The sequence below is a fragment of the Hesperophylax consimilis genome, chromosome 5, assembly GCF_061612785.1.
Source record: "Hesperophylax consimilis isolate HC1 chromosome 5, BYU_Hcon_1.0, whole genome shotgun sequence".
Lineage (NCBI taxonomy): Eukaryota > Metazoa > Arthropoda > Insecta > Trichoptera > Limnephilidae > Hesperophylax > Hesperophylax consimilis.
In genome coordinates, this window is record NC_142840.1 from 19,417,257 (window position 1) to 19,438,867 (window position 21,611).

The window sequence follows — 21,611 nt, forward strand, 5'->3', positions numbered from 1 at the left end:
AAAGTGTTCCAGCGTAATGCGATTATCAAACTTATACAACAGCGAATAGCGGGCTATACCACTGTTCAAAATTTACGTTGTTTTTATTTAGTAATTTGTTTATAATTCATTATGGTTGATATCTACTAGTACCTACCTATAATGTGATTTTGACTCCATTGTTAGGTAGGCACTAATTAAGTAGTTTACATGCATTGAAATCAAGATAATAATAAATTCCATAAAAATTACTATTCCCGTATTAATTGGGTTAATAACATGGATTTAAGAATTTAATGATAATGTTCTTCTATCTCGAAAAGTTGATTTTATGCAGCTACAAATAGCTGTAATGTGTATTTAAATGCACATTTTTTTAGTTTGACGATTGAACCTTCGTGGTGACTTTTTAAATAAAAAAAAATTGAATTGCTTTGACTGAGAAATTCAAAAAGATGTATTTAAATTTTTTTTTCGTGCGAAGCCTTAAATATATTTTTACAAAAAAAACTGTAGCAAAATATTATAACACTTTATTGTTCACTGAACGTAGCCAAGTTCTGTACATTTTTTGTGTGTTCCGTGCCCAGTCAATCCTGTCCAGATGGTAGCCGTGTTTGACAATATACTCTCTAGGACTATACTGCTGTGGTATACATATAAAAACACAGTGTCTTCCTTGAGAGTCTCATGGCAGAGTGAGTGTTTTTAGTTACCGCGGCAGTATAAGAGGCTTAAGTCCTCCTTAGTACGAAAATTCTCTTCAGTCTACTTTTGGGAGCAACAAAAACTGGGAACTTGCAGTGTAATAAAGTGTCCGAGTCTGTCTGTTGTGTTGTAGGTTATAGAAGCCTGATCTGACAGAGCCTGGCTGAAAGCGAAACCAGCGCAGCGTTCTCCGTGGCCACTGAGCGACACTGGGCCAGGTGAAAGTGACGACTGACTTCTAGGCGACTGGCGACTGGCGACCGGTGACAAGGCCGGCCCCGGGCCCGATGTCAGATGTGTGTCACACCAAACCAACAGACCAGCCAAGACCAGCTACCAAACAAACTTGCCAACTGACTACCGGCCACACCGCCTCCTTCACGTACCTACTCCTCAATGGCCACAGTGGCCACTGCTTGCTGTTGGCCAGATATTATTCTGTCCCGATGTACCTTATAACCACAATTAACTACCATTTGTATCCATTATTCTAACTGCCTTGGATGAGAACACTTACGTTTATGGTAAGTATATATGACAGTGGGGACTTTTAGAATCATTCAACAGTAGCTACGTTTCAGAAAAAAGTAGATTCTTTAAATGAGAATTGCATGGTTCGGGGAAGTGGTGTGTGCCTTCGACTGTCTCCATTATTCCTCCAAGGTACAATATCACTTCTACTGTGCAAACTGTGAAGACTGTGATCATTCTTCGATTAGAAATAGTTCTCAACAACAAAACAAATATAGACTCACGACCTACCAAACACTAACATTTTTTTTCTTCTTCTTTAAATTAACATTTTTGGTGTTCTCAAAGTAATGCTAAGAATGTTGTACCTATAACGTAGGTATATTCAACGTCATTCTGACTAACGCCGATAGTAATCCGTATGATTACATAATAAAAAACAACTTACGATGAATCATAGTAATCAACTTACTGATGCAGTTGTATGTTCACGAAATTGAAGTTCGAGTTCTACAGGATGTTTCTAAAGTGAGTATGCTTTAGATTTTACAAAACAGATTTTAGGTGTAAATACATGTTAACAACAAAAGTCTTATAATGTGTAGTTTCCAGATGACCATCAAAAATGTGTTGACACTCTCGAAGATCAGAGATGTGCAAAATGGGTAGCCAAAACCATTTGAAATGCAAAATGGAAATGGGTCAAAACTTTTCCATTTGAAAATGCAAAATGCAAAATGGTTTTTAGAAAAGCATTTAAAATGCAAAATGCAAAATACCTATTTTCAAAATGCATTGAAAATGCAAAATGGTTTCTCAGGTCAAACAATTAAAATAATTATAGAATTTTTAAACAGTTTTGTCATTTAATAATGGACATCAATGTAGAACAAACATATTACACATTCTTCAAACTTTTTTATTGATAAAAACCAATTATTTTTTACATACGGCTACCAGTTTCGACACAACCTGTGTCATCATTAGGGTACCTACAGAGAATAAAAATAAAATATTTTTCATAAATAGCAACTTCATAAGAAACAAATGTTAAGAGGTGGTATAGAAATAGGTACCTGAAGTGTGCGTACATGCAATAATTTATAATGCGAGTAATTAAAATTACTAGTAAGCAACAATGTTGAAATTTGCACAACCGTCGACTTGCATATTCCAGTACCTATGCAACTAATGACATAATGGATTGGTATAGGTAGTTCTTACTTACCCACTTAATAGGACTTTACAAGGAACATGTCAACATTTCCTAAGCAGTGCTGAACCAAACTATTTGAATTTGTAACACTGTTGATAAGCAGGTAGTTGTGACCAACAATGTAGAAATATCAGAAAAAACCCTACACAACAATGCATAACCACCAACGTGCAACTGATGACATAATGGACATAGGCATACCCACATGGAAGCAGATTGGTAAATATAAATATACAAGGAGCATGTTAACATCGTCAATATGTTCTAAGCAGAGACCCTTTTTGAACTTAAGGCCTGGCCTCCACTTGCGATTTCTAGTCGCGGCGACCAGAAAAATCGCTGCTGCAAAAAATCTACAAGGTTTCGTTGTCTAAACCTACTACAAATTGTTGAATTTGAACACTTTTCCGATGGATGTCAGTAAAATATTTTCATACTTGTGTGATCGATCGCGCTTTTACTTCGGCCGAGAAAAAAAAACGGCGGACGCTTCGTCAATGGATACATCCAATGACAAAAGGCAATTTTGACAAATTGTTGGGAATAATTGGTCCAAACCATAGACATATGAATATTAGTAGACCTGCCCTAAGTGATTAAAAGCGTATTATCCCCACTCCCCATACCGGTTCCATTGGAGCCGGCTGGGCTCGCGTATGGCCTCAAGTGAAATTTGAAAACGTGACGTCATCATTCTTGTGCGAACTATGGTCGAGGCATCATCGGTTAATTTTACGAAATAACACTGCAAAATGTTGACTTGTGATATGAAAACTTGTAAAAATAGATGTGAAAAAGAGAATAAACCCAATTGTCGTATTACATTCCATAAGTAAGCATTATTTTACTTTATTTTAAGCTTATTCACACCGTATTATATGGATCAGTTTTAGAAACATATACTATCACATCACAATGTAGCGATTCTCAAGTGTGCTCATCGTTGTTTACTGGGGTAAGTAAATTATTAAACATTTGTAAAAGTGTCTTAACTAAATACTCTGAAACTAACTACGACTCTGAAAATAGAAGCTGCCTTACTTTGCCGAATTTGGACTTCGCAAATTAGTTCATAACGTGGCGAGTAATTTGCGCTCCCATGTAAAAATTTCTATTCATTCAAAAGCAGATTTTACTTTTAAGAACTAAATGGTGATATTATAATGCGAGATGCCTATTTACTGTCAGATTGATTTATTGACGAATCACAGTCAGCCTTACCCCCTTCGTTCTTCAACAGTTGATTTTACCCCTCGCCATTATCTTCTCGTCTATTAATTCCTATGTCTGTGGTCCAAACAAAACAAATGAACATTAAAAACTACAAACTTCAGCCCACAGTTTTTCTCTTACATTTTGGTCACTATATTCCTGTAATTGTTTAATATGAAGAACTGATCACTTTTCAATTTCTATAATTATTAACTAGGTATCAATTACTGTTAATATTAGTCCATCATCACCTCCGAGAGATTCATTGCAATTAATTGCAGTGTTTTAAAGAGAGACCAGAACGAGGCTGCTTCAGAACTGCGACTAAACTATAGTATGTAGATGCCTGTCCATATTGTCCATGTCTATCCGTGTGATTCATTTGGGCAGAGTGACAGTCGCGTGCGTCGTAGCGAAAATAGGACCGGTTGCAATTTTTTAATCGCTGCGATTGTTTAGTCGTAAATGTGTGCACTTGTATTTGAAACAATGAGTTTTATTATTAACAATCGCGCGACTAGAAATCGCAAGTGGAGGCTAGGTTTAACCGTTTAAATTTTGAAAAACGATATGTAGGTAATCTTCCTATTGTTTTCATTTTTTTAAAACTAAATACAAAACCTGTTACTTCCTAAACATGATATGTGCTGTTAAATTTTTAGATTCTCACGGCCAAAAGCATTTTTGTTGTTTGTTTTTGGGGTGTTATGCCGTGTTGCGCTAACTCCTTCTTTAGCCGACGTTTCGGACAGCGTTGCAGTGTCCATCATCAGGGCAGATCCGGTAGATCCGAAGATGTGTCACAGTACTGATTCAAGCTTGTACTTAGGTATTTTGACGTAATTATTAATGCTTTTTATTACCTACATAATATATATTAATTATTCCAACCAGCTACAAAAAGATGCAAGGACTATTTCGTATCATTTGTGTAATTTTATCCAAATTATATTATGAAACCCTTTCAGTTGGTGCAAAGATAACCAACTAAAATAAATGATACCGAAAAAATCACGGTATATGGATCAATCATATGAAGGATAAGGATAATTAAGCGAAGGATACAATCCATAAAAAAAACCTTGCAAATTTTTTTACCTACTGTAAATCTTGGTTATTTGGAATTAAAGCGAAGCCTAGTGCTAAATCACTATTTTGAATCATCTTTTTAACGAATTGGTGTACATTATGAATACCAAAAATATGCTTTAGATAAATTGTTAATTATCGTTTCGCTTGAGTAGAATACTAATAAAAAAATAAATTACTCAATAAAAAATATAAATGTAAACTACTAAAAAATTATTTTTTTCAATATATGAACGCGTAAAGGAAACAACTTTAAAAAAATACAGTATTATAGCTAAGATTATCTGTGACAGTTTCACTTGATTAACTTGTTTGCTTTCTTATAAAATTATTTACCAAATAAATAAATAAACAGTTTTGTGCTTGAAATCGAACGTTTCTTGACTCCGTTTGTCAAGCGATTTTAATGCCTATTACCTATGATATAAGGTATACCAAGAATATACACATTTTTGGCTTGTAGCTTCCTCTTAACGGCAATATTTTAAATTTTGAAATTAAAATAATAAACGTATCAAAATTAGATTCATGCATGATTCCGTATGTAGTGATTAATTTGCAAAATAATTGGGAAGAGCAAATACCAACACCGAAAACCTTGAAATTAGGATTCGCAATAATAATAATTACTGCATGAACAAGCTGACATTGTAACATCCATAATATATTATAGTATACAAAGTACGCTTATTCAATATTTCCTCATTACTAGAAACAAATGATTTAAGCACTGAAAATGAATACACATTAAGTAATGACCGTATAGTAAATAATATTCATGAAATAATGATTATGATTCTTTGTTTTATGCAATAAAATAACCACACATTTAATAAATAAGAGATTATAAAACAAAATGAGTTTGATCAAACGTATGTATTCAACATTATAAAAGGCACTAGAAATTCATCAAAATGACAACTAAACACACATTTAAAAAGTGATATAGAGTCATTAAAAGTGATGAAACAAAAACTAGGTTAAATAAATTACTAATTAAATATCTAATTATAATAAACTTTCTTTATTGAAAAATTTTCATTATAGTTTTAATAGTTAAATAAAAAAATTGATTTTGTTATTTCCTGATTCCTGGAAAGTCTCAAAAATGTTCTAGTTCATACACAGTTTTATTAATGGCCAAATATTTGTATGACCATGTGAATTAATTAGCCGTTTTAACAGACATTTAACAATATCCATTGACACTTATGATTTCTTTACACATGTAACCTAGTTTTTGTTTCACCACTTTTCATGATTTTATATCACTTTTTGAAGGTGTGTTGAACTGTCATTTTGATGAGATACCCGGTCACCTATTTTTTATATGAAGAACGGCGGATTCAGGGCGGGCGGCGTGGATTTGATTTTTATACAAATCTACAGTTTTATTCCGAAATTGATGAAATTTTGCATTCTTGACCTACAAAAGAAGATAAAGGTGTCTATGACATGTACATTTATAAAAAAAACTCTGCTTATATCCCGTACTTACAAATAAAATAAACATAAGGTTATACAGGGGTTTCCAATAAGAGGTGTTATTTTGAATAGCCCGCTATTTCGGTAGATGTTACTTTTGAAGCTGTCATTTTTTGACATTTGACAAGTAGAAACTACGTCATTAATAAAAATTCACTTGAGTGAATCAAATTCAAATCACCTTGAGTGATGAGGCCCATTTCCACCTCGGTGGCTTCGTCAACAAGCAAAATTGTCGCATCTGGGGCTCGGAAAACCCAAGAGTTATTGTTGAAAAGCCTCTCTATCCTCAACGTGTGACTGGTTTGGTGCGGTTTATGGTCCGGCGGAGTCATTGGACCTTACTTTTTCGAAAATGAGGCTGGAGCAACAGTTACGGTGAATGGATTGCACTATCGAGAGATGATTAATGATTTTTTATGGCTAGAATTGAATTTTATTGATCTGGACAGCGTTTACTTTCAACAAGACGGCGCTACGTGCCACACAAGCAACGAAACCATTGATCTTTTATGATTGAATATCAAAATAACACTTCTTATTGGAAAACCCTGTATTTATGGCAGGGAGGAATGGAACTTGCAGAGGAAGGATGCAAATAGACTGAATGCTGTAGAAAAGAGATCCCTGAGGCGTACTATGTCAAATTATGGAGATACATAAAGAATGCAAGACTGATGTAAGAGAAACGGATAATATTAAGAAAGCGACGGTTAATTGATAACGGTGATAAAGTTTGGACATGAAGTACGAATGCACAAAAGAGTGGAGAGTGATAGAAGAATTATGGAACGCCCAAGGAAGTCATGGCACGACCAAGCAGATCAAATACTTGAATTGGGCCATAGGCTAGCATTACACTTGTAAGTTTTTTCGTAAATTTACGACTTCTAGCCAATGGGCATCTTGCATTTTGAAAATCCAATGCGCCCATTGGCTAGAAGTCGTAAATTTACGAAAAAACTTACAAGTGTAATGCTAGCCTTACCAAGAGTCAGAATAACAGTAAGTTAATAACTACACAGTAAATTAAAATGCTAGTTGTGTCTCCCTTTCCCAGTATACAAATAAAGGTATCGATCTGTTTTTGTACCTCCTACCTGAACCTACTTGTGGTAACTGTCGCTAGCTGTGACCTATAAAAAGAATATAGCGTCAGGTTAGTCTGGCGAATTGGGTGCCAGGACGTTTAGTCCTAATCAGTTGAAAAAGTCACCTAAGTGGTGCTCAGAATTACTGAACTATCACAGACCTAGTAGAGATATGGTCATTTTTTAAAGCCTAATTTTTGTTAATCGCCGCAATTGTTCAATAAGAAAAATAATTCAAGCACCATAATTTTAGATTTTTTTATATAACTTATTCAGTACGTTCAACACATTTGTTCAGTTCGCAATATTTTCTAAATATTTCAAATTCACTATATACATCTAATTTTTTAAATTCTCGGTAAAAACAAATTCTGTTTTAGAAACTAGATAAAATTATCTTTCCGGTGTTTGCATTTAAACATTACTATTTTTAAATAATATTTTTTTATATGAATCATTCATTTTTGTTATATTTATGATTTTACTAATGCAAACCATTATACTAGAGGCAAACTGAAATATATATTATATTTTTTTTTTTAGAGTCAAAAAAATTACGTAATTCCGCATCATAGAAAAAAAGATAAATACTTTTATAAAATATGGACGCCCCACAGTGGGCTGAAAATCGCCTTTCATAGACATAGAGACTTGAATTTTCAAGGGCATTTTTTTTGCTAGAAATGGATTCTGCTGATCATTACTATGCTATAAAATGTCGTACGAAGAAATTGCGTGTACAAATGAAGGAGTTACAATTTTTTTACAAATTAGTTAGAGAGAGTTACAAATTAATAGTAGTATGTATGTAAGGATATAATGGTCAACCTTATGATTCCAGAGATAGCCTCATTTTTAATGTCAGCGCCATACAAATTTTTCTTAAAAAAATTATAACTTTATTGTTTTAATTTTGTAGAATCTATAATAACTGTGATACTCTACTATTAAACTTTGTGGTGTGTAAAAGCCCAATAGGGCGTGTAATAATAATAATAATAATAACTCCTTCATTTGTACACGCAATTGCTTCGTACGACATTTTATAGCATAGTAATGATCAGCAGAATCCATTTCTAGCCAAAAAAAATACCCTTGAAAATTCAAGTCTCTATGTCTATGAAAGGCGATTTTCAGCTCACTGTGCACAGTTTTTTGGCTTGGAGTGTAAATAAAATATTGTAAACTAGACAAAGCATACTCATATGTAAAGTATTTAAGCATTAAAATGAATCATCAACATTAAAAAGGGTTTTTTCAACTTAAGGATTTAAAAAAAAAAAATCGCACCTTGCGCCACAATATGAAGTATGTCAAAAAAATACAAATAAATAGTAGTATTATCTGTGTGTAAGGATAGAACGGCCAACCTTATGATTCCAGAGATAGCCTCATTTTTAATGTCAGCGCCATACAAATTTTTCTTAAAAAAATTATAACTCCTTCATTTGTACACGCAATTGCTTCGTACGACATTTTATAGCATAGTAATGATCAGCAGAATCCATTTCTAGCCAAAAAAATACCCTTGAAGATTCAAGTTTCTATGTCTATGAGAGCCGATTTTCAGCCCACCGTGCGGCTTCGGAAGTCCCCGGCGGGTAGCAATATTGACAAGGCGATCGTTACGCCATGCGCCACTGTGTTCATATACATGAGATAATATTTATGTGTGTCAATAGTAAGCAATGCCGTCAATTTAATATTGTTATTCCGGATTGCAAAGTGATTGCGTTATTACAAGATACCTTCCTGTAATGGTAGCATTTCCTTCATGTCATATTGAATAAGCCTTGGCGAATAGTAAACTGAACATACGGTGATACAATCGTAGTAACATATATGTACCTAATGAATCTACGGATAGGAAGGCCATCGCACAGACGTCCGGATCGCAACACCTAATGACCAAAAATGCGGGTTTTAAAAGAGTTAAAACTCATTAGAAGCATTAAATTATCTTGATAAATATCACTACACAAATATTATGCATCCGCCATCTATTTAACCTTTTTGTATGGATGTCAGTCTCGAATACCAACTGCTCCCAACCGTCTGGAGCCAGTGAGACTATGGCATCCCCAATTGGGGTATGTTGTGAGGCTGAAGGTAGTGAGGATAGTATAAAATCTCAACGGATTTTGACAGGGTTTTCACTATCATTTAGAGAATTTCTTCTTTAAAAGTAACATTGTGATGTGCAGCAGTGAATGGTGAAAGAAGTCCCGACGACCGATGGAGATATTCGCAATAACGATGCATCGCCGGGTCCGCTAGTTTGATAAATATAATATAAGCTTGATAAATATAATGTAAATTTGATAAATATAGTGTGAAATTGGTAAATATAACGTAAATTTAATAAATATAATGTAAATTTCATAAATATATTGTAAATTTCATAATTATAATGTAAATTTGATTTTTTATAAAATAAATTTGATAAATATAATATTTTATATAATATAATATTATTATTTTCTTTTGATTTGATTTTAATTGACTCTATGAATATAAAAATAGTAGTTTTTTCTGGAAGAAAAAATGAATTTGACGAATATACTTTTACTTTTATTGCTTTATTTGCGAGAAATTTCTCCGAACCGTTTTACCCACAAAACTATTTAACTTACTATTATTTTTTAAATATTTATTTAATAAGGATATACATATTGAACATTTGTATTAAATTAATTATTTAGACTGTTTAACTAGGAGGAATTCCGGTTTCAGGAGAGTCAAAGCTTGGACGAATTAACATACATATTTTGTACAAAAAAGGGAAGAATAAAAAAAATAAAAATCGATTAAATTAGATTACATCAAATTCTTTTTTATCGATCTAATTGCACCATGTGATTTAATAATTGTTTTCAAACAAAAACGGTGTTAAAAAAAGGTTGTCAAATATTATATGTAAGTTTTTAATGTATTATATTCAATTTGGTAGGCGGGAATGGGTACCGCCGCCCTGGGAACCATTTATTGGATGACCAACACCTCCGCCACAGGTCACCCCAAGTGGTTCGCTACGTTTGGTGACTTAGCAGGGGTGCCCGGGTTCATGGGTTAAGGTTTGCCCAGGTCTTGGTGGCGGGTGCGTCGGCCCACCTTCTGCGTGGCGGGCCGGTTGGGAGATGCTGGTTGAGGGAGACCCTTTACAACCGGTTACCGCTGTCCGGGCCGCTCGATAGTACAGGGGCCCGACCCTCAGGCTCACGACTAAGGGTGGGCTGCCCCATCAGCGAGTGAAAAAACCCTGCCACTGCTGTTGTGCCGGTTCGTGACCGGAGGGGACCCAGCAGCAGCGTTTGGGGCGCATTGGATGCCCTCTCCAGCCGGACTCTCCCAGCCTATCGCCTAGCACCGCAGTGGGTGGGCTGGAACCAAACGCTCATCACTCCTGGACAGCCTGAACCCCATATTCCTACCCACCCCTCATACCTTTCCATTCCAGACCTTCCTTTCACTTCATACCCTTAAAAAAAAAAAAAAAAAAAAAACAAAAAAATTAAAATCATGAATATACATAAAAACAAACCTAACATCTTTACAGCGGCGAGTAGCAGGCGTCCCCGGTGCGGGCCAAAACTGTTGGTAAATTTTGCCAACATTCGCGGCCTGCACACAAATTTAAATTCCGTCCATCACCATCTTTTGTCCCAACGTCCCAACCTTCTTTTCCTATCCGAAACTCAGATAGCCGAGCCGCCAGACTCCTCCTATCTGGACTGCCCGGGCTTTACCCTGGCAAGCAAATTCCGACTGAAAGGAGGAGTCTGCCTCTATAGTCGAGCTGACGTCAACTGTGTGCGACTATTGAGTCTGGAAAACTCCAGATTCGACGTAATATGGGTGCGCGTCAATCTTGCCAGTACGGCAAGATTCTACGCATGTCTATACCGCTCACCGAACCATAGCGAATCAGACACTTCCGAGCTCTTCAAACATTTGAGCGATACTATTGATGATCTCTTGCCCCGCTACCCTTCGGCCGAGTTTGTTGTTCTGGGGGACTTCAACGTTCATAACGAACCATGGTTGAAGTTCTCAGGCCCAACGGACTCGGCTGGCCGACAGGCGGAATCCTTTGCCATTTGCTACGGATTAGAGCAATTGGTTCAGGAGCCCACAAGGGTTCCTGATGTCCAGACTCACCGCTCCAATCTGTTAGACCTATTCTTAACTACTGTGCCACACGGTTATAAGATTGACGTCACAGCGCCTCTGGGATCATCTGACCACTGCCTAGTGACGACATCAATCCCCGTTAGCCTCAGACCAACCAATGAGAGGCTGAGGAGAAAAGTGTGGCACTATAGGTCAGCAGATTGGTTCGGTATGCGGGCCCATTTCAATGCTTTTCCGTGGTCAGCTGTTTGTTTTCGGACTTCGGACCCTTCAAGATGTGCCCAGGAGATTGGTGAAGTCACCAATTCGGCGATGGATGGCTTCATACAATCGACTACTAAAGAAACTGGTGTGGGCTCAAAGCCGTGGTTCAGTCGACAATGCTCCGAAGCAGTTCGACGAAAAAACGCGGCTTACCGAGCCTACAACACATCTCGAACGCCCGAAAGCAGATCAGCATACAACAAATCGGCAAAGGAATGCAAGAGAATCATCAATAGGTCAAAATTCGAACACGACCTGCAGATCAGCAAAAAGCTGGCTGCCTGCCCGCATGGCAGCAGAGCATTCTGGTCGCTTGCGGGCTCAATAGGTCGAAATTTTTGCAAATCCAGTTTGCCACCTCTTACCAGACCTGACGGCTCACTAGCAAACACCGCCACCGAAAAGGCTAACTTATTAGGGAAAATGTTTGCGGAAAACTCGACCCTCGACGACGGGGGTGCTGTTCCGCCGTCGGTTCCTCACTGCGGCTTCTATATGAAAAAGCTGAGGATCCGGCATCGGGATGTACTCCACGTCATACGGGGGCTCGATGTTAACAAAGCTAGTGGACCTGATGGAATACCTGCCCTGGTATTGCAGAGGTGTGCTGCGGAAATAGTTCCAGTTTTGACAAAGCTCTTCAAAATGTCCCTGAAGTGTGGCACTGTGCCCTCTGGTTGGAAAAAAGCGGTAATTCACCCTATTCCCAAGAAAGGTGACCGCTCCAACCCGGCCAACTACCGCCCCATAGCGATCACATCAGTTCTGTCCAAAGTGATGGAACGAGTGATCAACGACAAACTGCTCACATACCTCGAGAAGAACAAAATTATCAACGACCGTCAATACGGATTCCGGCGGAACCGCTCGTGCGGTGATCTTCTCGCGTATGTGACGCATGTTTGGGGGCGGTGCCTGGAACGTCACGGTGAGACCCAAACGGTCGCACTAGACATATCCAAGGCCTTTGACCGGGTCTGGCACCGAGGACTTGTCAACAAATTGCATTCTTACGGACTTCCCGCATCCCTGTGTACGTGGATTGCTGACTTTTTAAGGGATAGGTCGATTCAGGCGGTTGCTGACGGTTTCACCTCTTCCTCGCACTCCATAAATGCTGGCGTCCCACAGGGATCGGTTCTGTCTCCGACTTTGTTTTTGTTGCACATCAATGACCTTTTGACATGTGCACCGATTCATTGTTACGCGGATGACAGTACAGTTCATGATAACTTTTTGTTTGACAAGCCCCCAAAGGGCACACAAACTCCAACGGCTCGGAGGGCTTTGAAGCAGAGAATGGACGGTTATCTCGAGAGTATTTCCTCCTGGGGTAAAAATAATCTCGTCGAATTTAATGTTTCAAAGACCCAATCCTGTCTAATTACGTCTAAAAGGGATCCAAATGATAATCTAGTCTCCTTCAACGGAAGCAATCTTCCGAACAGGCCTTCCATTGATATGCTTGGTGTAACTATAAGTGACCAGCTCAGGTACGGGGGCTCCATCGAAGCCAGAGTAAAGTTGGCCTCTCAGAAGCTGGGCGTACTGTACAGGGCCCGCAGATACTTTAATAGTACACAACTGCTCACCCTGTACAAATCGCAAGTGCGCCCTACTGTCGAATTTGGCAGCCATCTCTGGTCTGGAGCCCCAAAATACCTGAAAAAAACCCTTGACTCTGTGCAGAAACGGGCGGTCCGTTTGATAGATTCCCCAATCTTAACAAACGGACTGCAATCTTTAGAGCACAGGCGTCAGGTAGGTATGCTGTCCTTGTTCTATCGGTATTACAATGGAAGATGCTCTGAGGAACTAGCGTCATTGATCCCTTCGGCACCGGTGCGTAGTCGGGATACACGCCAAACGCGCGCCCAACATTTGTACACAGTTGACACTTGTCACATGAGAACGGGTCGCTTCTACGATTCGTTCTTAAGTTCAACAGCTCGGCTGTGGAACGAACTGCCGGCCTCTGTGTTTCCTCCCTCCTACAACATGGGACTCTTCAAGACCCGTGTTCACTCCTTCCTCTCCACAAAAAGACCCTCCACACAGCATCCCCAAAGATGACATAGGCCCTGAGGGAAATTATTTTCTTCAGGGCCTCCTGTGTGGAGTAAATATAAAAAAAAAAAAAAAAAAACTTATCACCAATAGACAGAATATTCGAATTCTTTCCAATGAATATCGGATGAATATTTACTATTTAGACACATTCTTAAAACGCATAATTACCAGAAACAATACTTCGTTTCAACCAAATTATGGTAAGAAAAAATATTAAAATTTACGAAAATGGAGAATAATTCATACAAATAGCAAGCAATCCATTATTAAATTACTATCTGAAGTGCCCGGTGATGCACGTGCTTTACTCAGAGTTTTTCGAAATCAGACTTTGATAGTGACCTTCCTCTTATTTTGAAGATCAAGTGTGTATCAATCAAGGATTATAACTATAGATTTGTATATAAATTAAACAATTGCGCGCCGACCGCTAAAGACATTTTTTTATATGAATAAATAATTATATAGTTTTTTTTTAATCGATAGAATAGATAGATAGATAAGTTTTGCATTCCTATTTCGTTATTTTTAGCAGAACCTACCTTCAAACGTCACATTGATACAGGTAATAGTTCTATAAACATTCAAGATGCCCACAAACTAGACTTGGGTTGAAATGAAGTATCGTTTTTGCTAGCGATAAGTATAAATGAAGTGTCTAAATAGAAAATATTTACCAAACCTAGTCTTGCAATGGAAAAATGTTTACGACTTCAAACCAGCTGGAAATATGTGATTCTTATTCAAAGATTCCTGATTGAAAATCGTCATTAAAATGTTTACCACCATATAATTTTAAAATCAGACATCTCCATTTTTAACTTGGTCTTTTGGTCCAGTTAAAGTTGCAATTCGAACCTCTGTGCGCTAACATAGCTACATAATATATCACAATGGTTTTCAGTGGATCAGTCATTTAACCTTCGTAATTACAAATCGCGGGCAAATGTAGGTCGAACTATAATAACACATTGATGCAAATTCAGCGATGGCCGAAACGCGGTGGTCAGACATAACCTATAAATCTGTATCTGCATGGTCATCGCGAAATAAAACAGATTGCTTTATATAATAATGTATAAGCACCTGCACCTATTAATAGTATGGTGTCACACTACGTCCTAAAGGTAATCAAGTGATTATATTATAGTATCTGCCTTGTATGTCCTATGTCGTAGGTACTGACATTGTATATAAATATGTAGTAAGTACCTACCTATTTATGTACCCTCATCTTTTGAAAAATTGGACAGTCATAATAGTAGACGACCTTAAAGATGACATAATATATTACGGACCTTTCCCAGTTTATACAATTTTTTATTATTATGAACAGTGGGTAAGTAATTACCAAGACCCTAAATACCTTCAATTCACTTTAAAAATGTATTTTATTAAACATACCGCAGTTAAAACTTTTAGTAGCTTTTTCAAGGGTTTTTAATAAGTACATATTTGCAGGGGCAGGGGCTGCGCAGTCCGCCAACGCAGTCGCGTCTTCACTACTTTAAATTTATTTTTAACGTGGTACTACCTTACAAGAGTTACAACTACCCGGAGCCAGTGCCAGTGGATCTATTTCATCCTAATTTAGGGAAAGCTGAGAGGATGATGAAAGTAAGAGAAAGAAACGGGGGGAACTGTGATTCAGATCTGGTCACTAAACATACATACATAACTATATAAATAAAATAGTAAATTATCGTTTGTTCAAAATCTTAAATCTCCTTAAGTTCTTCAACAATTGCTTTGAAATTTTGACACAACGCTGCATTCGAATACGTGTGTGTTTTTATATATCTATTTTATAGTATAGATGTCCCTTGCAACAGGTAAAAACATCCTTTTTTGAAAAACATCGTAATCTGTTGGACAAACATGCTTTTTTTGTAAAAACTGGAGCCATATTTTGGACGTAAAACCAAAACGCGCTGTCAGGGGGTGTTCGATCGTAAGGGTGGGGGGGGTTTCACCTTGGGGTAGGGGTAAGGGAGAAAAGTGGGGGAGTTGGAAAATTTATTAAAAAGTTTTTTTGGGACCTATACTTACAACAATTTATTATTTACATCACATTGATAAAAAAATTGGTGCAAATAATATTGTTGTGTTTTTCATGATTGTAATCTACGAGTACTATTTTCTTTTTTTTTCTTAGGCCGAATTGATATAATTTTGAGAGTATATTGAGAGTCAAAACGCTCTTTCTATATATCCCAGCATTTCGCAAATCGGGTTCCGCTGAGAAAAATTAAGGGTTGTTGAAGAAGATTATTATTCTAAGTATCACAAATTCTCACTAAAAGATAAAAATATTTTTGGTGCCTGCTTTTTTATCTAGCATACGTACGTACGTTTTAACAAGTGTCCCCGGCCAACAAGTTATTCGTGAAAAAAATATATTCCTGCATAGTGATATGAATTTTTTTACGGTATTATTTTTTTATTTATTCAATAATATTATTATTTTTCAAACATTATAAATGATAATGCGGCCCCACAGGGTACTTTACCCACGCTGAGACCCCCATTTTATAATTTATAAAAATATAATAAATTGAAATAAAATAAAATAAAACTGAGATCAAATAAAATAAAATAAAATAATAAAAGCAGTAATGAAACAAAAAATATTTATATCGTAATATTTCCCTTTATTGTTATTTAACCCATCGTTCAATGATTGTATTTGAATCTTTTTGAATGAGTGGCTTTATTATTTTATTTAATGTTTTATTTAATTTAGTTATAAAAAATACATTTTTATATTTTTTAGAGCATCTTGGCATAACCCACGAAAAGCGGTAAGGCTTTTGCTACTTTAACATCGGTCGGTAATTCATTATATCTCTTTATACCTTTACAATAAGATTATTTTATTGCCAGGTATTTATGGTGCATTTGTCTAAAGCTTGTGTTTACCGTCGGAGTTCTTATTTATTTATTTAGTGATAAAACATAACAAAATAATAACAATAATTATTATTCCCAGTGAGTTCATATTTTTTGCACTCTTGTATAACTGAGAGATGGTAGTTTTTGTTTTTTGAAAATTGTTTTTTTGGTCATAAATGTACTATAGTAGTGTTTTATGTATGTTTGGCGTATATGTATATAGTATGTCAAATATGTTGAATATTTGGTCAATGTCAGTCATTCTGTGTTTTTTAAGTTCTTTAAATAGTATAAAACAAAGTTGTTTTAAACAAAAACTTAATTAAAAACACGTTTTGTTCTGTTATTATGTTATAGACATGAAAAAAATCACTATATATCTTTAAATGCAGAGAGATTTTTGCTCTATTTCAAATGAGTCGTGTTTTATTAAATGTTTTCCTTATTTTCGCATATTTTTAATACTAGCGCGCTCCTACTAACATTCGTATATTCTTATCTCCCTTTCAAACCATCTTTGAACGCTTACTACGGGGCCTTAAGAACTTACTGTGCATTGCGAATTGCGATTGAAAGGTAATTCAAGATTTATAAATGGATTATTAATTTGTATCTACTTGCGAAATATAGAAATATGATAAAATGTAAGCGCAAATTTTGGAGAGGACAGTTTTTTTCTTAAAATTTTGCATCTCTAGAAATAAAAGTGCCGAGGGCAAACGAAGGTCTCAAAACGGACCTGTCTCTGTACACAAAAAACTGATAATAAATAATTGAAGAATCCGTACTGTAACTGACCTAATGCAGATTCGTTTAGCACATAAAGATGCCGAATTTGCGAAAACATTTAGCGGTAAAACAAAAGTTATTTTAAAGATGATATAAACTTTGTGTTATTGACTCATTATTATCTACACTATCTACAGGTTCTATGTATTGAAATAAAGCATCTTCTAGTCACCTGTCTTCTTATATTTTTCCTTCAAATTGAATCGCGGTTCCCAAGGTTTTCCCTTTCTTTGCGACTAGTGTTATTCTCACGAGCCAAAATACGAGAATGTTCAAAATGATTGATGTATTCAAACAATGCGAAATTAATTGACGAAACATTGTTAGACACATTAAATAACTTGGTATTATTATCATAATATATTTTTGGATAAAAAACAGTATTAGAAAACGTAAATCTCCATTAGGTAGGTACATACCTAAACCACAATTTTACAAATTTCCCAAAAAGTACGTGCACGTAATTTAATCTTACTGTCACTGAAAATAGATTAAAAATATGTATAGTAGATAGGTACAAACCATGCACAAACTAATTCCAGATGAAACTATGTTTTTTTGTTAAACTGAATATCACTCAAACGGCACCAATACAAACTTTTAAATACAACACAAGAAGTATTGTCACTTATTTATTATGTATACGAACGACGTCAATTAACTAAAAACGTTGACACTTCAAGAATGCTGCTTTTTTAAATCTTTGTTTATTCGAAGATCGAAATTTAAAATTAAAAAACTGAGAAGCGCGGCACTCGAACACGGAGTCTAAACTAACACTGCTGTAAAGGTATGGGTAGGTGTAGAGTTCTGCCGGTGTATGGTTTGCTGCTCCGTGAAGGAGAGGGGGGCGGGGCAAAACAACGACCAGCCACCTCCTCTTGTGAAAAAATACAGGTGCATTGGCGGGAAAAGGCATTGGACTTTATAGCAAAGTAACTAAACTATAAATATACTTTTCATCTTATATTATTATTAGTAAATATTTCCCTAACTGCCGCACTTTTAATACGCACAGATTATGGAAATTACACTTCATTTCAACTTAATTACTACACAAAATAACGATTTGCGTCGGGACATATGGTTAAACATGCATTGTAATTCCATTTTTATTCAATGTTCAAATTTCACCTCATAAAATGATCCCTGTGCCACCACTTCGGACTTTATGTATGGAGTGATAATTTCGAAAGTTTGGTTTCAATCTAAATACGCATAAATTATTTAACCTAAACTAAGATCCTAATAACCTATTTTGTTCATGTAAATATTAACTTGTTGAAATTATTGAATCGAAGTTTAATTTCTATAATCTGTGCTTAAGGGTGTGGCGATTAGGGAAATAAATACCTTACTATTTACTAATTTTTGAACCAAAAATAAAGCAAATATAGATTTCCTCCTTGTCATGCGAAATGAACAAAACAGAATTATACGTTTCAAACAAACAAACAAACAGCCGTTATATTATAATATAATAAGAAGACAAGACGTAAAACAATTAAATTCATTACAGAATTACATAAACAACAACAGAAAAGTTACTCATGAGATTGTCAGAAAAACACTATTTTAAAGACTTTTTGTACGTATTGGAAGATATCCACTTTTGATATCATTTTGTCATTTTGTATCACTGGTATACAGAGCTCCTGGCCAAAAGGGCCCCTTTCTCTTTCATCATGAGTATTATTGGTTGTTGGAAAATTATTTTAGGTTTTTTTTGTTGTGAAATTTTTTTTTGAATTTGAAAACATGGCTGCAATAAGGGGGGTAATTATCGTAATATTTGTTTGAGTTTTTAAATTGAGTTTTGGCATTTGCGTCGTACTGGGCGAGACAATTAATGGACGAGTTAGTAAGGGTTGGAATGCCCTAATAAAAGGATTCCGCGAGACTTATGACGTGGTCCTTAAGGAGGCGGACTTCGGAGTCACGGTGGAGCTGGGAGACCCTCATTTACTTGGGGGCTCCCAGGACTGTGCGAATGGCTTTATTTTGGTATGTTTGTAACTTTTAATATAATGTTACCTATTTTAAACATTACATAGTGTATTCAGGGCTAGCACTGTGCCAGCGCAGACTTAAAAAGGCGCCGAAGAGTCATGAACCCAATGTACTATCACACAGCGTCAGGCGCCGTTTGACTCAGGGCCGGCGCGGGCGTGGGGGGTTTATTTATGGGGCGCCCTGAGTTTGTTCAAGCAAGAATTTTGTTTACAGTTTGTTTTACATTGTTACACTTTGAATAGGACAAAAGAGCGTCTTATTTAGTAACTCCGGACATTATTAATGCATTAATTTTATAATATATTTATTTATTTATTTATTGTTTGTAACATTTACAGAGTGTTAACAATTATTACATTTATATTATTTGGGTGGGAATGTGCACAGATATTAACACCCCAATTAAAAATGTTCACAGCATGCGTAAACAAGGTTTAGTTGATATTAGGCGGAGATGCTAGTAGTGAAAGAAAAAAAACTTATATAATAATAAAAGAAATATAAAACATGAATATTAAATATGAAATATAAAATATAGTCAATGTACAGAGAAAGGATAAGGAAGAAAAGTAAAGAAAATAATAAAGCAATTATATCTCTTAACTGTTCTCTATAACATATCATGGTAGAAGATTGTTAATTGGTTTTTTTAAATATGCGAGACTCTTTGCGAATATATCTATAAGGTCGCATTCAACTGTATTGTACAGATGACACATTCTAGATAGTGGATTGAAATATGCAATATTGTTATTAAATATTTCGATATGGAATATATTTTTGCTCCTTAAATTATGTCTATTAGGGACTTTAATATGAATATTGCTCAGACAATTAGTGGTAAGAAGTTTATCATGAATAATTTTATATAAACATATTAAGTCCGCAAATTGTCTTCTTTTTTCCAATGTTGTAAATTTGAAGTTTAGTAGTCGTTCTTCATAAGATTTGAGTGAGGCATTTAATCCAAGTTTAAATGATAACAGTCTTAGGAATTTTTTTTGCACAGATTCAATAGTTTTAGAATATTTTATATAATGTGGGTTCCAGATAACACTCCCATATTCCAATTTGCTTCTGACCAACGAGTTGTATAATGTTATAATGGATTGGGGGTATTTAAATGGTTTCGATATTCTATGAATGAATCCAATCATTTTCATTGATTTACTTATAATATCATTTATGTGTACATCAAACATAAACTTTGAATCAAGAGTGATTCCTAGATCTCTTATAGTGGTGACTGCATTTAATCGTACATTATTAATGGAATATGCAAAATCCTTTCGTTTTCTGTTACGAGTAAAAGTAATAATGTAACATTTTTAAATATTTAAAAACATATCGTTTTGAATGCACCAGCTATTTAGTGTGCAAAGGTCTTCTTGAAGCTTAACATGATCAGAATCAGTGGAAATTTTGCGGTAAATCTTGAGATCATCGGCAAATAGAACAAAATCGTAACACAGGTCACGTCACAGGTCGTATCACAGCGTAACATAGGTCCAAGGTCGTTAATAAAGATTAAGAAAAGCAGAGGGCCAAGGAGGTGATTCGTACCCATTCATAAGTACCAATTGTGTTCTATTTTTTAAGTAAGACTTAAGCCATCTAAAAAGATCACCGTGAATACCTATTCGATCAAGCTTCTGTAGTAGAATAGAACGGTTAACTTTATCAAATGCCTTTTTAAAATCTGTGTAAATGGCATCTACTTGAGTTCTTTCATTAAAAGCATTACAAACATAATCACAAAAGTCAAGAAGATTTGAATTAGTAGATCTGTTGGGAACAAACCCATGTTGATTAATGCATAATTGGGGTTTAAAGTGTGAAAATACAGAAATATAAATTATAGATTGAAAGACTTTCGCAAAACAAGATAAAATGCTGATTGATCGGTAATTTTTCACAAAAGATTTATCACCAGATTTATGTATTGGAACAATATGTGCATTTTTCCACAAATCTGGGAAAGTTCCTGAAGATAAATATAAAAAAAAACACAAAGGGTATATAGGTGGCTTATAGGTACATCCAGGTCAGTTCCTATGCGGGCGCAATTGAAGCAGTCCGCTCCGGGCGCCGAATCGCCAAGGCGCCAAAGTGCCGATAATTCCTCACCTAACACATCGGACTTGAGAAACACAAATCGTCCAAATATTGTTGATTACAGCGACATCCTACCGCCTACCTAG

General features: G+C 35.7%; 1 protein-coding gene across 1 annotated transcript in view; it reads right to left on the reverse strand.

Moving 5' to 3' along the window:
• Positions 1 to 18,165, reverse strand: part of Tsp74F (Tetraspanin 74F) — a 34,441-nt gene extending 16,276 nt beyond the window's left edge. Inside the window, exon 1 of the mRNA XM_089631667.1 lies at positions 17,920 to 18,165. The gene's annotated coding sequence lies outside the window, so the exon portion shown is untranslated. The remainder of the gene's footprint in view (positions 1 to 17,919) is intronic.
• Positions 18,166 to 21,611: the final 3,446 nt, after the last annotated feature.